The sequence below is a fragment of the Pagrus pagrus genome (assembly GCF_965226575.1).
Source record: "Pagrus pagrus genome assembly, chromosome: 13".
Lineage (NCBI taxonomy): Eukaryota > Metazoa > Chordata > Actinopteri > Spariformes > Sparidae > Pagrus > Pagrus pagrus.
This window is the reverse complement of record NC_140197.1, coordinates 116,276-136,657: the sequence shown is the minus strand read 5'-3', so window position 1 is coordinate 136,657 and position 20,382 is coordinate 116,276. Positions and strand designations below refer to the sequence as shown.

Genomic DNA, 20,382 nt, shown 5'->3' with positions numbered 1-20,382 from the left:
TTTACTGGATTTAATGATATCCTTTAATAAAACAGTTAATCAAATCAATTGCTGAATTTTCTATCAAAACAAAAGGAATGATTAAATCAATTTACTCAACTGGTGAGATTTTTAGCAACAAAACAAAAACTAAAGTAATTTCTCAAGTGACGTTAACTTTTAACAAAGCAAAGCATAGCAATGAAAACACACAATTCAATTCAGTACGTGAGATTTCTGAACACAACAAAACACTCTCTTGTCTTTTTGCCTTTTATCCTTGTTGTGATTTAATGTTCTTTTAGTCTATACTTTGTTTATTCTATTTACTTGTTGAGGACAGGTTCTTATTCTTTTACTTTTATGACAGGATGATTACATCAGGTGTCTTACTTATACTTTTATCCTCTGGAGGCAGAGTGTCACTTTTGAACTGTCGGTGTAATTTTATTTTAGCCCACCAGGGAGACAAACATCAAATTCTAATTTTACTTTAACAATGTCCGATTACATGGAGGCAGATCTCCACCAATTTGATTCAACAGTCACCATTTATATCCTCAATCACTTCCCCACTCCAACTTCCTCAAAGAGAGAGAGGATATTATTGCAGAAGAGAAGGTAAGCCTCCACAATGTCTCCATCTTCCTCAGTTGAGTCCTCACTGAGCTTTAACAAAGCTCGAAGTTGTTTGGGACACTCCTCCCCCAGGCTGATGAAGCAAGACTTCAGTGCAATCCAGGTTTGCATTAGCCGGGTGATGGCTGGATTAAGGGAGAGCCACCTGGTTGTGACATGTCGAAGAATTTCCTGGAACTCAACATCACAAAACCCACAAAACTCTTTGAGTGATTCTCTTCGTTTGGCAGATGTGGAAAAGAAGCCATAGACCTTCAGCACAACATTTTCCACATCTACAGTGAGCTGGTCAAGAGCATGCTTTACTGTGTTGTGCACAATGTGGGCATGGCAGTTTCCTTGCAGCAGATCTTTCTGTTTCTTCTTCAAGTTGGTGAAGACAGAGTTGTGAATTCCGTAATTCACATTGGTATTGTCTGCACTAAATGCTGTCACTTGATCAAATGATAGGGCAAATTTGTCAAGTGACTGCTCTATGAGAGCTACAATCCCAGCAGCGGACTCATCTGCATTTTCCACGAAATCCAGCATTTTGTTGGTGACCCTGCATTCTGGACTGAAGAATTGAACAGCAAGGGGGAACATCTTCCTGTTGCCTTTATTTGATGCATCCGTCTGAATGGAAAATGGGAGGGGTTTATCTGATGTTAGGGCCTTGAGAACATCACCCACTGCCTTTGGAGCAAGGACATCTTTAACCACTGCCTCTGCCTTTGTTCTCCCTAAAGTCTTTTTTTTTTTTTTTTTACAATTTTTGAATCCGGTAGAATCTTTTGATTCAGTTTATGTGCACAGTCAGCACTGTTGTAGCTGAGGTTGTGTCTGACTGTGTGGTACACCTGTGTCACCTCAGCTGCGGTAACCTAGAGGGGAGGAGTGGGATGACTTGTTAATTAAATTGAACAGTATTTGTCTGCTGCCTGTCTTATGACTTGAAAGGAAGTCCGGTCATCCAAACAGTTAAACCACACTAATAATAGAATTTATGTAATGATCACTGAACACTGTATTCCTAAAAAATATAAACATTTTGACACAGACTACGCAGAAAGCTCTACAAACATTTTTAATCTAGGAAATGTATATATATTAAAGAATAAATGTTTTCTCTTAACAAATGTATTTATTTATTTATTTATTTATTAACTGTTAATCCATTAGTATGATTCGTTCTTTATATGGAAATATATAATATTTATATTTGCTAATACTACTTGTATATTAAATAAATGATTGTTCATTCGACTTTAAAAACTCAGCATCCTAAACAATCAATCAAACCACAATAGTTTACTAAAATAGGCTATGCCCATGCTCCACTAGCGGCGCCAGGATTTTGATTGTGGGTGGGCCTCCAGAAAACTGGATGGGCCAGTTAAAATAAGCCAAACAAAAAAAAAAAAACGGGTTATCCTTCATCTCCGTTTCAGCGCTTTTCTGCGGCACTGAGGACAGCGACTCAGTAGCCTACCTGTGTAGCTCTTGTGTCGCTGTCCTCAGCTCAGTGCTGAAGCGGACAAAGACATAAAGCGGCATGGGGGGCGACCCCCATTCCGAAGGACCGCCATTCCGAAAATTTCCGAAGGCCCGTCATTCCGAACTTTCGAGGGGCCGCCATTCCGAAGGTGAAGGAAGATGTATAATTTGCTGAATATTCTTGAAGTTTTCTGCAAAGTGATGAAGTGGTGGAGAGCCGGTCCCCACAGTTATTAGCCTACACACAGTGGCGCTTGGAGCATGTGAATCACCTGTTGCAAAAAAAAAAAAAAAAAACGTAGCCTAATTTAAACAGGACTCTTGGTGTTTCTTTTAAAACTGCTTTCTTTTTGTTGGCTGTCGTCGGGTTTTCTGTCGTCTCATTATTGAGCCTCTCCCGGTGACCGGTGTGTTTTTTACTCTTTTACGCTTGTGACCTGCCTGTCATTTGCGCAGAGCTGGGAAGATGCACGACGTCGGCCTAAAAGGACTACACAACGGTTCTTAATTTATAACGTCTGACACATTATGTCCCAGATCATTAAAGGTCAGCCCCAGACCTGCCCACATACTGAAGTAGCCACAGAAGGCAGGACTTGTGGTCCAGGGACGGCTATTTTAATATGGACCCCAGGGAGAGTAGTTACTGCCAAAGCAACAATAAAGGGGGAGCCCAATAAACAATAGACAATATTTCAATCATACCTAGTGCCGACTTCACAAAGTGTCTGTGGGACTGGCACAGCTCTGTGGTCGTGTCAATGATCTCCCTATATGTCTTCAGATGTTTGTTGTGGATCTCCTCCATTGCATTAGTGAACCTGTTTGGATCAGTAATGGACGTCATGATGTTCGGATGTCAGACAATCTGTAAGAACAACAACAGATAGGACAATGCTACAATCATGATAAAATAACAATTTCAATCTCACCTCCCATAGCACTTTGTAAAAATATAATTCCTATTATATTAGTGCATTATTTTTCTGTGATGTCTGGCTGCAAACAAAATTTCATCTGGGATGATAAGAAAGTGCAAATTGAAGCTAAGAAACAAATACAAAGGAGCCAGTGTTTCACAAATCTGATGACATGCAGCCCACTTACTGTAAAAAACCACTGTTATATTAAGACGAGGGCACCTTGCACACACCCATTGTTAAATGGGTTTTTAATTTGGATTTTTGGGGCCAATGCAGATACAAGTGAGTAAAAATAACATTGTTTTTTCAGCCGATCTTCTTTTAAAATATACAGCATACACATAGAATATACAAAAGGCATCAGTGCACTGAAACAACAAACTTCGCTGTGAATTTAACAATGCTGAATCACCCCAAGCATCTTTTTCTGCAATATGATCTGCAAAAACAAAGTTTTCATTAGAGCCTGACCAATATATCCAATATGTTATCAGATATATCAATATTGGAGTGTGTTACCAGATGTGCGCCCATTTTTCTATTTTTTTTTTAGAGATTATAATGCAGGAAAAGATGTGTATTAAATGACCAGTGACATTTACTGTTCTAGTGCACTGATGTCATTTTAGACAATTAAGTTTATTGTTAATCTGTGAAATATCCTGGCTTTCGTATCTTTGACACACATCTTTGAAAACCACATTTGAAGGCCCATTGCAAATAATGTGTGTATATTGGCCAATGTAACAATATCGGTATCAGCATCAGCCCCAAAAATTGAGTATCAGTAGGGCTCTAGTTTTCATATCAGCCAACATAAATGCCATTATCGGCCAATGGACATATCGGTCTCGCCCTAATAAAACCATTGTTTTTACAGAACACAATGCTTGTGGTGATTGATAATTGTTAAATTCCCTAACATATATGCACAGCAAACCTGTATGGCTGTATAAATATATATAAATTACCAAGAAAGAGAATTAAAACAAAAACAAGAGGCTTTCTATAACATAATAGACCATTTTCACTTGTGCATACAGTAAAGAGACTGTATAATACAAATGAAAGCTCCAGGAAATGACAGTAAGTGGACCTTCATTCAAGGTGAAGAAGCCAAAGAGTAGTAAACAGCAATGGCAACAGATCCAGCTGCTTGACACCCGAGCAAACATCCAGCTAATGAAGACTGCGTGATATGGATGACAGCTCGGAAAATAATCAAGAAATTAAACTTTATCAAACTTTTATAAAACATCAGCAGCCTCAACTTCCATGACAACCTTGTTAGCGTTAACTTAGAAAACAATGAGTCCTGTTTGGGTTAAGTATCGCCAGTTAAAACTTGGCTACAGTGCACAAATCTCACTATCCAAGCTTTATGTGGCCTCACCACTGAGCAATGTTTAACATTACTGAGCAATGTAATGTTTGACAGTTTGACAACATAATCCATGTTGACACTAACATTAGCTAGCAAACATTAGCGGCTAGCTAACCATAGCTTTCCCACAACCCGCGTTACTTACACTAGAAAAATGAAACCAACTGACTCCTTTGCCATTTGATTAAGTGAGCTGTTTCGTTTAAATTTCGAGGCAATACTCACGCGTTTTTATGTGCGGCATGGTGATGATAGGTCGACTGCGTATGCCAGATGGGACGGTGTTATTCACTTACAGTATTATGGGAAGCCTATTTTGTTGCTACGCTCACTCAGAATGAGAATATTAATGAGGCTGAATGGATCCAGGGGGTTACCAGGTTCACAGTCTCTTTCAGTGTGTACAATGGCTAATATGTAACAACAGTAAAAGCAATGATCTGTAAAACATCTGATGGCTACACAGTCAGGGGGTAAACAGTTTTTGTAACATCTCTTAAAATGCTGAGCTCTCACGACTTGGGAACACATCATTTTATTCTATGTGGGTCCAATCTGGAGAGCATGCAGTTGTTGCCATGGCTCTGTTTAATGATTTATGATGCCAGGTTGAGATATAAAGCTATCTTAGGTGGGGAAGGGGTTCATGGTGTTTTGGCTGGTGCTGAAGAAGCAGCTGTTGGACTCGGGCACACAGAAAGGATGGATTTTGTCTACAGCAGAGGGGTGCTGGTTATACAGCACATCCAGAACAACTACAGGGAATACCACAACTTCCTCAACTTCATGTCAACTGTGGGAGACCCTCGTAATATTTTCTGTTTATTTCCCCCCCTGGTTCCATCTTAGTCATAATGTGGGCATCAAGATGATATGGGTGGCTGTTATTGGAGACTGGCTAAATCTTGTTTTCAAATGGTAAACCAGCTCTGTGGTACATCATTTTTGTAGAGAATTTTGTGTGTTTGTAGACTTTAATGTGATACTTGTTTTTCAGGATTCTGTTTGGCCACCGACCTTACTGGTGGGTGCAAGAAACTTCGTTCTACCACAACAATTCATTCCCACGCTTGGAGCAATTCCACATCACATGTGAAACAAGGCCAGGTTAGCATGTATATTTTAGCTCATGCCATTAAAAGTGGCATTAGTCCATCCGGTCATGCCATGGGCTCATCGTGTGTGTGGTATGTGATGATCACCTCTGCTCTCAACTTCACCAGGCCTTCCTCCACTGTCACTTCTCTGCAAAGTTTTCAAAGGTGGGCAGTTGTTTTGTATCGCACCATTACATTGGTGGCTTCTTCATCACTGGTTGTGTCTAAATATTCTTAATATTGCAGGTTTCGTCTTCTGAGGTCTTGTCTGTGGATGGCTTTTTGGGTCGTTCAGATAAGTGTCTGCATCTCCAGGGTTTTTATCGCAACACATTTCCCACATCAGGTTATCGTTGGTCTTCTACCTGGTGAGTTTCATCATGCTATCACAAATATCCAGAGTTGCTTTGTAACATACAATAGTTGTTTATGTTGTAATCAATCTTTTTTTTTTGTCTACATTGTGTAGGTATGCTGGTTGCAGAGGCGTTTAATTACATCCCCTCAATCTACAATGCAAGCTTGAAAGTGTACCTCCAGATCAATGTTTTTCTTTTCTCCTTTACCATCTGCTTTTATCTGATCCTCAAATCGACAGAGCTCGATCCATTGTGGTCAGTAACTAAAGCCAAGAAGTGGTGTGCTAACCCAGACTGGATCCATCTTGACACAACACCTTTTGCTGGTCTGATGAGAAACCTGGGAGCCCTGTTTGGTCTGGGTCTGGCAGTGAACTCTCAGATGTTGATTCAGAGCTGCAAGGGGAAGAACGGCTACAAAACCAGATTCAAGCTCATGGAGATGCTATCCATGTTATACATTCATTTTATTTGGGAGACACTTTTCCCCAAAGCGACTTTGATTTTCTTTACAATCTGAGCACAGCGCACGATTCAGAGTCTTGCTCTAGCATATTTTGAAATGTACACAATAAAGTGCCAAACAAATGTTAGATTTGAGTAAAAGAATGAGAGAACAACACTGTTCACTCCTTCTCTTCTTTTTTTTCCCATCAGCCTGGCATTTCACTGAGAAAATACTCAATTAAAAGATGTTGTAATAGTATTTTATTAAACTTTGAATTGATAAAAACATTAAATTTTATAATGTAAATTTCAGTTATTTTTAAATAGTGTATGACTGTGAAATTACAGAAATCACCTGTGAAATCATAGTCCAACCATTATTTTACGGATTATGCCTATAATGACATATTATGTTTATTTATCCTTAATCAAAGAAAAATTACTGTATATTTTTCAGCGTATTTTCCTGTTTTATTGATTTACATAAATTTTCTGTAAATTTATATTCATAATCTACGATTAAATGTGTTGCTTGTTATTAGAAAGGTCAATGTCCATACATGTAATTTACGGTTTTTCTCTGTAATTTTATGAAAAATCTGGGGTTTTTTGATTTTTTTTTTTTCTCCCCTTTTTCATTTAATTGCAAGTACATGAACGTTAATGAGTTAACTTAAGTTCGGGAGCAGGGCCACACCTCAACCACACCTCCAATCACTGGTCAAGCCTATAAATACCCGGTCAACCCCTTCCTTCCTCTGAAGGCACAAGATCATGAGTCCACAGAGGGTACATCAATAGTCCAGAAAGCATAGTCCAGAGAGCAGGAGAAGAAGAAACTCTCGTGCAGTGGGTGCACCTACTGTTGCAGGCCCATCCATCAGACCCGACAAATCATTGTCCTTCATATAATTGATGAAATAACCCCATACATTTTGAAATACCTCCTGTCTGTATTTAGGAGTGTAAGAAATTTTTTCCAGAGGTAAACAGGAAATTATTTCCCTAAACCACACAGTGATGGTGGGTTTAGCCTTTTTCTTTTTTACAAACTCAGGCATATGGATACATCGTTTGAAAGTGTTATATTATAATTTATGACAATTCTTAGAATGTGAATTTGTTATGTCCATAGAAATCATATCTTGTCCTGAGAAAGAGTGAGTCAGAGCCAAGTCACACAGAGGCATACGGATTTGAAAATAGTAAAAGTAGTGCACAATAAAGTCTGCAGCCCTGGTATGTATCCCAGCACGTACTGGAAGGAAAGCAGGAAAAAAATCCCACATATTCAGTCAAACCTATATGGACAATCAAAAGTCATCAATTTACTAAATGGAAGAAACAAGGTGAACATGGAAGCAAAAAGAACCAGGGTTGAAGCTAGATCCAGCTGCTTTTTGATTGCCTTCCACATGTGGTATTTTGTATAATGTACCATGCGTGTCTGTGCATGTGTGTATATCTACACTTATTAACATAACATTATTACACACATGAATTAATAAAAAATATAATAAACCATTTAAATTGTATCAAAATAAATAAATACAATTTATTATTATTATTATTATTATTATTATTATTATTATTTATTTTTAAAGTAATTTCCCCTATCATTCCCCTGTTGCTGTTACCGTGAAACAAAATCCATTGGATGTCACATGCTGAGCATTTGAACGTGATTGGTTGATCTGACTGTGCACGCCCTTCCGTCAAATTTGAAAATACGCGCTACTGCTGCTGGGAAATGGGAACCGCGATGCTGCTCCTGAGTCGTTCACGAGTGACCGCCATGTGGATTGTTTTACGACACGGACACACGGATAACAGAGGAATCAACAAACAGTCGGGCGGAACCTGGTCCGTGAGAGTGGTTGAGTGAATTTAAATACTGCAAAAGAGATCAGGTAAGACAATATGTGTTCGTGTCATCAGCACATGTAGCTCTGGTCAGAGCCATGGAGACACACCGTCCTGGTGTTAGCTTTGCTACTGCAGTTAGCCTTGCTACTGCCGTTAGCTTTGCTACTGCCGTTAGCTGTCCCTGTCAGCTGTAGCCACTTTATGCTTTCCAGACAACGCGATTTCGCAAAACGGAATAAATACCACACATAGCAACGCAACACTGCTTTGCTCGTGCACACAGAAATTATGTTTCTTCAATCATTTAAGATTTGTCTCACATTTGTCTAAAAAAATGAGCTAAACTCTTAAATTACGTGCTGGTTTTCTACCCGGAAGTAGTTGTAAACAAGGCGATTCATTCACAAGTATCGAATTTCAGTGTGTTGCTATCTGCATACACGAAGTCGGCATGGGGTGGAGGGTTGGTGTATAGAGTCGGTGAATAACAGAAAGCTGCCTTTTATCCACTTGTACACCTTGAGAGGAGCAGAGCAGCAGAGCTTTCCTGCACAGCTGTTCAGGACTGCTGCCTCCAGTATGCTGTTCATGGTTCCCCTAGATTTGTGAGTATCAACTCATAAGTTATTGTTATTAGTTCTGAACACTATGTAAACTTATGCTGAATTACTGAAAGTTTCCTATAAAAACACTGCAGACAGCCCTGGTTGCAGAAGAAAACATGACAACATAATGAGCTATATAAAATTTACTACCAAAAGAATACATAAAAATAATGCTCTTTCTGCTTGCTGGATAAAAATAACAGACTAAAAGGGCTCAATGTTAGACAAAAAAGATGAAGTATTTTTAAAGTGCAAGGGGTAAGGGGGTCCAGTATGGATGTCAGTTTATGCAATATTCTTTCTCACCCACCTGCTCAATAGAGGGCTGGCCAGGACAGAGCTGGCTTTCTTGATCAGCTTGTTTATTTTTTTCTTCTCCCTTTCAGAGCTCCCCCTCCTCCAACACACAACAGAGTAAAAGCCAACAGATGCCACCATAGTGTCATAGTCTTTAATAGTGGTATACTCGAAATGATTTCAGCCTTCTCAGAAGATGTAGCCAAAATTGTCCCTTTCTTAAGGTGGCATTTGTGTTGTCTGCCCACTCCAGTCTGGTATTCAGGTGAACACCCTGGTATTTGTATGTTACAATCTAAATATCCATGTCTAGGATGTTCACCTGTGTTGTTGGAGGTGCCTTTCTCAGGAGGTCGATGATATATGTATATGTAATGTATTTGTCAAGATCATGTTTTTTTATGTTTTGTCCAACAAAATATGCCTCTCTGTCTCTCTCCAGTCTGCTTAGATCAAGAACTGCTTGGAAAGACGGTGTGATGCTGTATTGGGGACTTTTTGATATCAACAACTACACTTCATGTATTCCTTCAACCTGGTAGGTAGCACTGTTCATACGCACATATTTACAACCAATATGAAGAGATTTATACACTTAGGGCTGGGCGGTATGACCTAAAATTCATATCACGGTATAAATTGAATCCCTTCACGGTAACAGTATAAATTTAAAGGGATAGTTCAACATTTTGGCAAATTGGCCCATTGCCATAATCGCTATAGTCATAGCAGTAGGTTCGTTACCTTTAATTGTCAGTGGAAGCTATTTTTAGAACGGCGGAGCGGAGCAGCAGGCTGCTCAGAGCTACGCTATGGAGGCTAAAGGAATTTCTTGGTTTCCCTCATCAAATACAAAATCCAAAAACTCAAACGCTTTCGTGGACAAGTTGTGACCTGCACAATCACCACGCTATGAGATAATAACAGAACGTTACGAAACGGAGCCATTTTCGAGGTAAATACAGGGTAAATACAGAGTCTGCTTGCTGAAAAACTGTCCCTGAACGCAACTCGCATCAGCGGTTTTGCATGAATTTACCTCTAAAACAACTCTGTCTGGTAACGTTCTGTTATTATCTCATAGCGTGGTGAATGTGCAGGTCACAACCAAGGGGGCAGTTGTCGGTCTGAGAAGTGAAGTTCACTCCCGCGTTCAAAAAACTGCAATCCCTTCGGCTGTCGCTGGGGGCTGGTACCAGCAGGGAGCAACTCTCCATTGACCTCCATGTTAAAATAGCCGACTTTACAGCTTTAAAAAACATATTTACAGCCTGGTACTATTTATTTTTTTTGGTCTCAACCGATAGTTTCTACCCCCGCACACACTCTGAGGGGGGTGAATTTTTTTTAAACTCTACCGTTTTACTATTATTAGGTTTAAAATTCTCGCCAATTAGGGCGCGGAAACGTTGAGTGACAGGTCCGGAGACCGCTGCTTCGAGGCCAGTGGGCGGGTTCTCGGCCGGCTAACTGCCGCACTTCTCCAAATATTGCAAGTAAAATCCAACATGGCGCAGTTCAAACCCCCGTAGTAGCGGCACAAAACAGACTCCCCCAAACCAATGGGTGACGTCACGGGTGCTACGTCCATTCTTTTTACAGTCTATGGTCACAACTTGTCCACCAGAGCGTTTTGGAGTTGTTGGATTGTGTATTTGATGAGTTTGATGAGGGAAACCAAGAAATTCCTTTAGCCTCCATAGCGTAGCTCTGAGCAGCCTGCTGCTCCGCTCCGCCGTTCTAAAAATAGCTTCCACTGACAATTAAAGGTAACGAACCTACTGCTATGACTATAGCGATTATGGCAATGGGCCAATTTGCCAAAATGTTCAACTATCCCTTTAAGTGTAAAAATTATAATGGTAGTGTTTCTGAATGGGTTTTGTAGTCCCTTAGCAAAGCTAAATTGATTTAAAAAAACAAAGATATAGATTGTTCTGTAGTGGAAAAAGTGTCACTGACCAATATAAATCTAGAAATACATAATTTAAAAATTGCCTAAGTGCAGCCACAGTGTGTGTTTCATGCATACTAATGGTATACAGTGATACAAATTCTAATTTTTCAGCACGTACACACATTTGTTTTCACTCACCGCACAGCTGGCAAAGCATGTTGGTATACTGAGCAGGTGTTTCAGCCGAGTGCCGCCTCTGGCTCACATGAGATGGTAAAAGAAATTGCTTGTGTTACCTTTGTTTGCTGTCACTGTAACTCGACACATCTTGCAAAAGACCTTTTAAATCAAGCCGAACCAAGTCCAAATTACAGACGTAGCACCGGTTTTTTTTAACCTGCTCCACTGTTTCTGTGCTTGCAGCCCAGGTGCAATGACATCATCGACGATAGGACAGTAGAGCGAATATCTCTACCGTGGGCCAAATTTATATAATTTCTACCGTCTACCACATATACTGCGCAGCCCTACACTCACTGGTGTTTATAATCTATGGTTTCATATGAGCTTTTTAATCATGTCTCATAAAAAATGATGTACATTAGTAAAGTAGATGTGAAGTATGACTGAATATTCTTTGTTATATCCAACTGTATTTTACACAGCCGAGGTCACACAGCGGTGCTACCCATGAGATCCATAATGCTGAAGAACCAGAAGTGACAATGGAGCAGAAGATGATCGGGTATGGATTTCAACATGCCAACAGGTAGGCAAACAGAAGATGATCTACAGCAAATGCAGTTTTATTCTTATTAAATTGATTCCCAAACCAAGTTCAGATTGGTTTTATAAGAAGTTTTATATGTATCGCAGCTTCCCATATAGAATTAACTGAAAGTTCTTAAATTTGAATCTAAATCAGGATAACAAGAGAAGCTACACAATGTCACTTTAAAAGGAGGCGGGACGAGGCCTTTAAAGCAGCAAAAAAAAAAAAGTGATGGAAGCAAAAGTCTTCAGAGCAGTGCTGTCACTGCCTTCAACCATGTTTTCACTGGCACGTAACACACTGTTTCATCTCTAGTGTGTGTGTTTTGTGTTTGTGTTGTGCATGATTCCATTCACGAAAATCGATTATTTCGTTCAAAAGTTTTATGTATGTGTTTCAATAATTACCCCCATCAACAAACTGAAGTGTTCTGGTAAGCTTTGAATTTGCCATTCATATATAAATCAAGTGGGTAAGCTCGGTGCTGGTTGACATGTTGTGCCGCCATCTGTTCAGTGGAAGCGTGACCGTAGGTAACCGTGGAAACTCACCGGAGACACCGGAGCTTCGGCTCGGGTAGAAACGATCGTCTGTGAAAACTGTCTCTGCGGTGCAGTGTGAGTAACGCTGATATATATCCAGACTTAAAAGAATAGTTCACCCAAAATTCAAATTGCACTCATTATCTACTCACCCTCATGTCGACTAAGGGCTGGGAGAAGTTTCAGAGTCCTCCGTGCCTTCTCTGAGTTACAGGGGGTCTCGGCGTAGCAGTGCATGTTAATATAACAGTTGCAAATGGATACCACTTTTCTTCGTCCAAAAAGACACACCAAAAAACATCAAAATACCTCCATGCTGCTCGTATGTAATGTCCTTCTTGTATTGAAGCCCCGAAATGTGAAATTGTTCCGAAAAAAATTAAATAAGTCTATATTTCAAGCTTGTTTGTAGCGGAAGCTCCTCTTCCTGGTCCGGTACATACGAGCAGCATGGAGGTATTTTGATGTTTTTTGGTGTGTCTTTTTGGACGAAGAAAAGTGGTATCCATTTGCGACCGTTATATTGACATGCACTGCTACGCCGAGACCCCCTGTAACTCAGAGAAGGCACGGATAACTCTGAAACTTCTCCCAGCCCTTAGTCGACATGAGGGTGAGTAGATAATGAGTGAAATTTCAATTTTGAGTGAACTATCCCTTTAAGCCGGGTTCAGACTACACTAGTTCAGGACCATTTTGACACGATTTTGTCGTGGCCGACACATTTCCAGGGTCGTGTTGCCAGTCTCCCGACCAAGACACGGCAAGAATTTATGCCACTGTGATCGTTAAGTCTGACATGGAGACCATCGTGACAGACAAAAAAATCACGTAGTCTGAACCCGGCTTTACTCTGACTGCTACGAAGATGTTGTGGCTCTGAGTTGATATTCCTTTGTAGGTAAAACAAACGGGAGCGCTTCAGACAACCTGTAAACATAGTTGGCCGTCAACTTGACTGTCATGCGAGGCTTTGCGAGACTTTCTATTAACCTCCGTTTACAAACATGTTGGCTTGCTGGCAGTAAACAAACCACTCGGTGTGTGTTTTATTAGCCATCTGACGCTGTCCGCTCCATTCATCGTTGCCGTGGTGATGCGGGGACAGACACAACTACCGCAAAACAGGAGCAATTAAAAAGAAAATCTTCAGAGTCCTTCTTTTAGACCTAAAATATTAGGAAACTAGACCGGGTTGAATTTGCCCGGAATTGTCCTTTAAGTAGTAGTTTATACTCGCCATCCACTCCCAAAAGTCCTGCAATTAAATGCCAGGCTTTGTCCTTTCTGCTATTGTCCTTATAAAATCTGTGTCATAAATAATTATCTGTTTTTCAACTTCAAAAATTGATTTCTCGTCGTCCGTGGTGCAGAATCTCCGAGACCCTGTCAAAAACACAAATGCTACGGATTGGGAGAGCTGCTGCTGAGATGTGCCGTGGCGCGCCCGATGGAAATCCTCTCACTGATTAGAGTGGCAGCAGTCAGCTTCGGTGAGAGCGGCGCTGACAGACGCGGTGGAAATTGGGGGGTTAGGGGTACGATCGTTAGTTTTAATTGTCGGTGCAAGCTGTTTTTAGATTGGATGGGCAGAGATGCAAGCGAGCGTTTTCGAATTGTTGGACTGTGTATTTGATGAATTTGTTCTCTCGTGCTGGACATCGGGCTCACAATCTTCTCACTGGAGGAAGTTTCTCTAGCATATACTACTCTGACAATAATAGATTTGTCTGACTGTCATCACCACAGCAGCGTATAAAGGGAGCGGACATATCTTAGGCTGTTTACATCCCACAAAACCACAATTTTTTTCACAGAGAACATTATGGCCATTCACCGAGGGTTTTGTTTACTTCAAGAAAGCCAACCTGACCGCTACATGGGAGTAATTCCTACACATTGTGCCTTGAAGTTATTGGTAAAATATTTCACCATTAAGGGCATTTTGTCAAAAAAAATATGGTGCTACATATGCGAGTGCACAATGTGCCGCTTTAGCACAAGCAATGTGTTCTGAAAATGAGCTGATGTTTGATGTTAAGTCAAGTTGAACATTTTAATTAGAATGCATCAAAAGATGTCAGTTGATTATCTTGAGATAATTTAAAAAATATATTTAAAAAAAATCATACCTTTTCTTTCCCAGATGCATCAAGGAGCCAGCTGATTACTAGCGATTGGAAGGTGGACTTCATCTGCTACATTGCAACATCATTTCTGGTACAGCATCATTGACCTCTGTGGTATGTTTTATTTTCCTCGTTATTACATTGCATAGTTTGCTTTCTGACATAAAAAAACACTACAGTGTTTGTTAAGATAAAACTGAATTGAGGAATATACAAGCACACTACTTTTGGGGTTGAAATCATGGTGTGTTTTCTTTTTTTTTTTTTTAACTTGAGCTGAATTTTTTTTTTACAGAATTTGTGTTCACATTTAATGTGTAAGTTTGAGATGATTTCAGTTTTACTATTTAACCTTAAAAATAAAAAAAGTGTAAAATACCGGGTTTTTCTCTGCAGAAACTATGATAATTTCAATGAAGTGTTTGATCATATAAAAATGTGTAAAATAACAGCTTTTCACTGCAGAAGCACATGTGGATAACCTGTATTCCACATGTAAGTGTTTAATCATAATTATTTTGAAACAGACTATTAAAATAACAATTTTTAAACACTGATACACAATTGGTTTCCCTATATATAAAGTTTTTGATCATATTTATTTTTACAAAATCTCTTAAATAACGATTTTTCACTGCGGAAACACAAAATGTTTCCTTGTTTTCAAAGTATTTGTAATAATTTTGGAAATGTCTCTCAAAAAACCCTGAAACCTGGTTAGACCAAGACAACAGTGCAGCTGTTCACATTGAATCAAGCCCTCCAAACTTCTCTTTCATAAGTGAGACTAGAAAGCATCAAAAAGGAGGAGCTGTTAGTATTCTGTTTAATGAGTTACTCAAATGCAAGCAAATGTTTTATGGAAATTTTACTTCTTTTGAATATGTGGCTCTTCAGTTAAACTCATTGTTGGAATTATGTGTGAATAAATATATTATCAGTTTTTGATTAGCTAAATCTTATGCTAAATCTTATGCTGTTCTGTTATGCTGAAATCTGTGGAGAGCTTGACCACAGGACATTTACATATCTGCCACTTTCACCTAGCAACAAGTTACTCAACAAGTTGTTCTCTGTGCTCTGTGTTACACCAATGATATACGATCACGCCCAGTTGTCTGTGAATAAAAGTTATGCATGGGGGAGAGCTCGTTGGAAGACTGCTGATCAGACTCTACAGTGCTGACACCTGTACTTCCCCTTTGCAAAGAAAGACAAACTCTGAGTCCGTGTCTGTTTGTGTGTATTTTATTAGTGTTAAACCTAACACTCATCTTCTCGGGCTATATTTCTAATTTCACTCTGTATTTCTCCACAGAGGAGGGATCCCTCTCCCAGGACGGACAGTCATGCAATAGATGTTGCATGTACAGAACAGAACAACACATCACAGTTTACAAATTTCATTGACAGCATATCTGATACAAATTGTAAAGTGTGTGGATCCAGGATTATTTTGGGGCCGATGGGGGTTCTTTAAACTATTTCCAGATGATTGCGTCAAGAATTTGTGACAACACAATTAGTTTTGAATTAACTGCTTTCAAACGGCTGCTTATTTGTGTTATTAAACCATCACAGTACCGACATGATGCATAGACACTGCGGTCACAAGTTGATCTGGCCACTTTTGGTGGCTGTGTGTACGCTGTGAGGAGTGAAATAGGCTATATCGCTAATAACCTGTGTGATCTGTTTGGCGTAGTGAATCGGATACCACGTTAGAGTTTTTCCCCCTCAATTAGTGTGAGTTCAAGTCCTGTAATATCTTTTCTTCTTTTTTCGTTTAAACGCGTTCCATAGTTCTTCCATGTGATGCATGTTTATTCAAATAGGAAGCGAAGACGAATGAGTGTATTTAATAAAGGTTATGCGTATTTGTGTTATTGGACCATCACAGTACCGACATGGTGCATAGACACTGCGGTCACAAGTTGATCTGGCCACCTCTGCGTCCAAAAGGTAGCTGTGTGTATGCTGTGAGGAATGAAATAAGCTGTACTGACACCTGTGTGGTTTCGTCGGCGTGGTGGGCTGATTACCGCGCTACAGTTCTTACTTTTCCCTCAATCAATATGAGTTTGAGTTCCGTATTTTTTTTTCTTCTTTTTTCTTTTTCATTTTTCGTTTAAAAGGGTTCCATAGTTCTTCTACGTGATGCATGTTTACTCAAATAGGAAGCGAAGACTGAGTAAGTGTATTTAATGAAGATTTATTAGAGATTAACATTCACAGGAAGAGCAACTCTCCCTTTTCCTGTTTACAACGTCTTCCGTAACAACCAGCAACGTTGATACAGCGACTGAGGGTTAGACACGTTTACTCAAACAGGAGTCCACCACGGATCGGGTATGTTTTGCACAGAGACAACCTGAACACAGAGCAGAGGCATATCCGAGGACAGCTACGCATTCTCTTCCCGTGTTAATCCGAAACACAGCGTCCGGGTCAACTTGTGACACTTGTTATCATCGCGTATTTCTTTCATTCCACACTCCGTTCAAATGGTTACTTAAACTCATCGGTCCCAGCCGTATACATCGTTATTAAGCTGGCGCCAAGTCGATGTGAAAACTGTGTACTCTGTCATACAGCCTGCTCGTCAAACAGTCTGCAGAGTATGTTGATATCCAGCCCGAACTCAGCGTGAGGTCGGTCAGCTGTGGCAGAGCGTGAGACGCCCAGATCAACCTGTGATACAAACACCTGTAGCGACCGTCGATCGTGGTTCATAGCAAAGTCCAGACATGTATCTCACACTGCTCAAGGTGTTAAGATGAATATCAGAAGGGAGAGGATGACTCCTCACCAAAAGTTAGGGTAGGTGTCAGCAACCTTTACTATAAAAAGAGACATTTCGTCCCGTCTGGTGCTGCAAAACACATTTATGTCCTATAATAAAGGTAACGCAGCCCAGAAAGTGTAAGGAGTATCAGTAGGCCCAAATGAGCATTCATTTATATTTTCACATGATGTGGCAACTCTGCAGTGGGCTACTTATACGTATGGGCTACAGCAGGCATGTCCAAAGTCCGGCCCGCGGGCCAAATGCGGCCCGTGTCCAGTTTCCCACTGGCCCGCAGCCTCTGTCATAAAATCAATAATATGCGGCCCGCCTGCAAAAACAAAAAAAAACATATGTCCAAAAAAAGCAATTTTATATCTCACCAGAAGATGGCAGCAGACCTGTGGCCGCACTCTAACCGCGCGACCCTTCCAGCCCATTTCTAAAATGGCGACTGTAACTAAAAAAAGAAAAGTTGACACTGAGGGCCGCCGCTTCCAGGACAAGTGGAAATTGGAGTATTTTTTCACTGAAATACGCAACAACTGTGTCTGCTTAATTTGCCAAGAGGCTGTGGCTGTTTCAATATCAAGAGGCACTACCAGACAAAGCATGCTAACTACGACAAGCTAACTTGGAACGAACGCAGTGAGAAATTGAAGCAACTGGAAGCTGTTTTAATGGCACAGCAGCGCTTTTTCACAAGAGCCCGTGAGTCAAATGAAAATGCCACAAAGGCGAGCTACGAGGTGGCAACGCTGATTGCCAAGCACTGCAAACCTTTTACTGAAGGTGAATTTATAAAAGACTGCGTGATGAAAATGGTGGAGGAAATTTGTCCTGAAAAGAAGCAAGAGTTTGCCAATGTTTGCCTGGCTCGTAACACTGTCGTAAGGAGAATTGAAGAGGTTTCATCTGACATTAAGAGACAGCTTGAAGCAAAGGGAGCTGAGTTTGACTTTTTTTCGTTAGCCTGCGCATCTGACACCGCTCAGTTACTGATTTTTTTGAGAGGAGTGGACAATGAAATGAACATGAGCGAAGAGCTACTTCACCTCCAGAGCCTTAAGGGCCAAACAAGAGCAACAGATTTATTTGTTTGTTTGTTCCGCCGTTGATGACATGAAACTGCCGTGGAATAAAGTCACTGGGATTATTACGGATGGCGCACCTGCCATGGCTGGCATGCGAAGTGGATCAACCCTCATCTGTGACAAAGTCAGCAAAGAAGGAGGTAACGCTATAAAACTCCATTGTATTATTCACCAACAAGTTCTCTGTGCCAAACATCTGAAATATGATCATGTCATGAAACCGGTAATTAAGGCTATTAATTATATTCGCTCCAAAGCCCTGTGCCACTGCCAGTTTCAACAGTTTCTACTTGACATCCAGGCTGAATACGGAGATGTTGTTTGTCACAAAGACTTAAGATGGCACAGTCGGGGGTCTGCACTGCAGCGCTTCTACTCTCTTAGGGAGGAAATCGGACAATTTTTGGCAGAAAAGGGACACCCGATGCCAGAACTATCTGATCCTGTTTGGCTGGCTGATTTGGGATTTTTAGTTGGCATAACACGGCATCTGAACGTGCTGAACACGAGCCTTCAGGGGAAAAATGCAGTGGTGAGCGAACTGTATTCACACATCCAGGGCCGGCTCTAGCCCTTTGGCTGCCCTAGGCGAGATTGAGTTAGGCGCGTTAAGCCAGCGTTGCTTTATTTCAACCTAGCTAGCAAGCTAATACAAATGAAACGTCTTCACACAAAAAAACGGCATTTAAAAAAAGATGACATAATGTTACCTTTATATTGGGACCTCTTCTCCTCCTCTTTTCTTCTCTTTCGGTATCGCGCACCCGAGGGCTTTGACGGCCGTTTCATCTCGCAAAATATCAAAACATAACCTGTCTGTCACTTGACATGACGTGACCTGAACTCTGTGACACATATCTGACCCTCTGAGGTGCGCAGCCGATGACCACACATCACGTGACTCAGCACCACAAGTCAGAAACATGTTATTATCTGTTTCTTTATTTTGTTAATATTTATTGTTTTCAAGACAGAACACGAAGGGAGGGCACCAATGGGCATCGAAAATTATTATTGTTTTTTTTTTTTTTTTCCTCCCTCGACGGTGACTGGCGGCGCCCCTCCAGCAGATGGCGCTCTAGGCGACCGCCTATATCGCCTATGCCTAGAGCCGGCCCTGCCAAGCTGAAACAGACAGTGTAATCTTTGGTCCAAGCACTGGAAACCAGCGAATTGAACAATAGTGGCTGACACCTGTGTCTGTCTGTCAGCAAGATCACACATTTCTGCAAACATGGTGGAGCCTGTTCAATCTCATACAGTACGTTAGAAAAAGGAGGCAAATATAACTGAACAGCTTTAAACCAGCTCCACAAATGTCTGGTTCCCCAGTCCCCCCACCCCCACTCCCACAAACTGTGTCTTTCTTCTTCCTCATCTCCATATCGCATCGGGCTAGCCAGCGCTGGTGGAGGCGTCCCGCGGGGGGATCGCATCAGAAACACTAAAACCGGCGCGATATTTTCCTAAGACTGTGGCTCTGTCTTCAGGGCTGTGGTCATCTGAGCCCTCTGGAGATTCCGGAGATGCTTCACTGTCATCTCCAGGATTTCCGCCATCTCCAGTTTTCATATTCCTAAGTTTTATACTTATAAAGTTCCCCCTCATAGGGTTAGTGAAGGGGACTCTATGGGTCAGGTCGGGGGAAAGTATCCGTCCACTGTAGGGAACGGGGGGGTGCACGCGCCATCCGCCCTCCTCCCCAGTCCTGCATCCTGCTGGACCAGCGTCCAATCATCACTGAAATTACCAAAACTACTCAACTACTACATCAAACTACTTCCCGTCTTTCGTGTCTCTATCTGAGTGATGAGTTTGCTGCTTCTTGGCGCTGTTTTCCTCCTCTGTGTTGCGGTCTCTGCCTGGACATGCACAGACTCGCACCTCGAAGCACCTCCTGCCCAAAACAACTCCCTCTGCAGTCTCGAGAGTCAGAATGGTGAGGATGCGTCTACGATTCATGCCTCCCATGCAGTAACTGTTGCACATGAAGCTTAAGAGGATGGTTACACTTACACTACACTACCTTCGCCCTGAGCCTTTCCAAGCCTTTCCAAGTCTCTCTAACTTTGCTCGTGATGTGTTTCATTG

General features: G+C 41.1%; 1 pseudogene across 1 annotated transcript; it reads left to right on the top strand.

The window, feature by feature from the left end:
* The first annotated feature begins 5,103 nt into the window (after positions 1–5,103).
* On the top strand, positions 5,104–17,088 carry LOC311267748 (glucose-6-phosphatase 2-like; annotated as a pseudogene). The gene is made up of 5 exons: positions 5,104–5,319; positions 5,399–5,663; positions 5,745–5,866; positions 5,968–6,310; positions 17,007–17,088. The product of its transcript is annotated as a glucose-6-phosphatase 2-like (transcript).
* Positions 17,089–20,382: the final 3,294 nt, after the last annotated feature.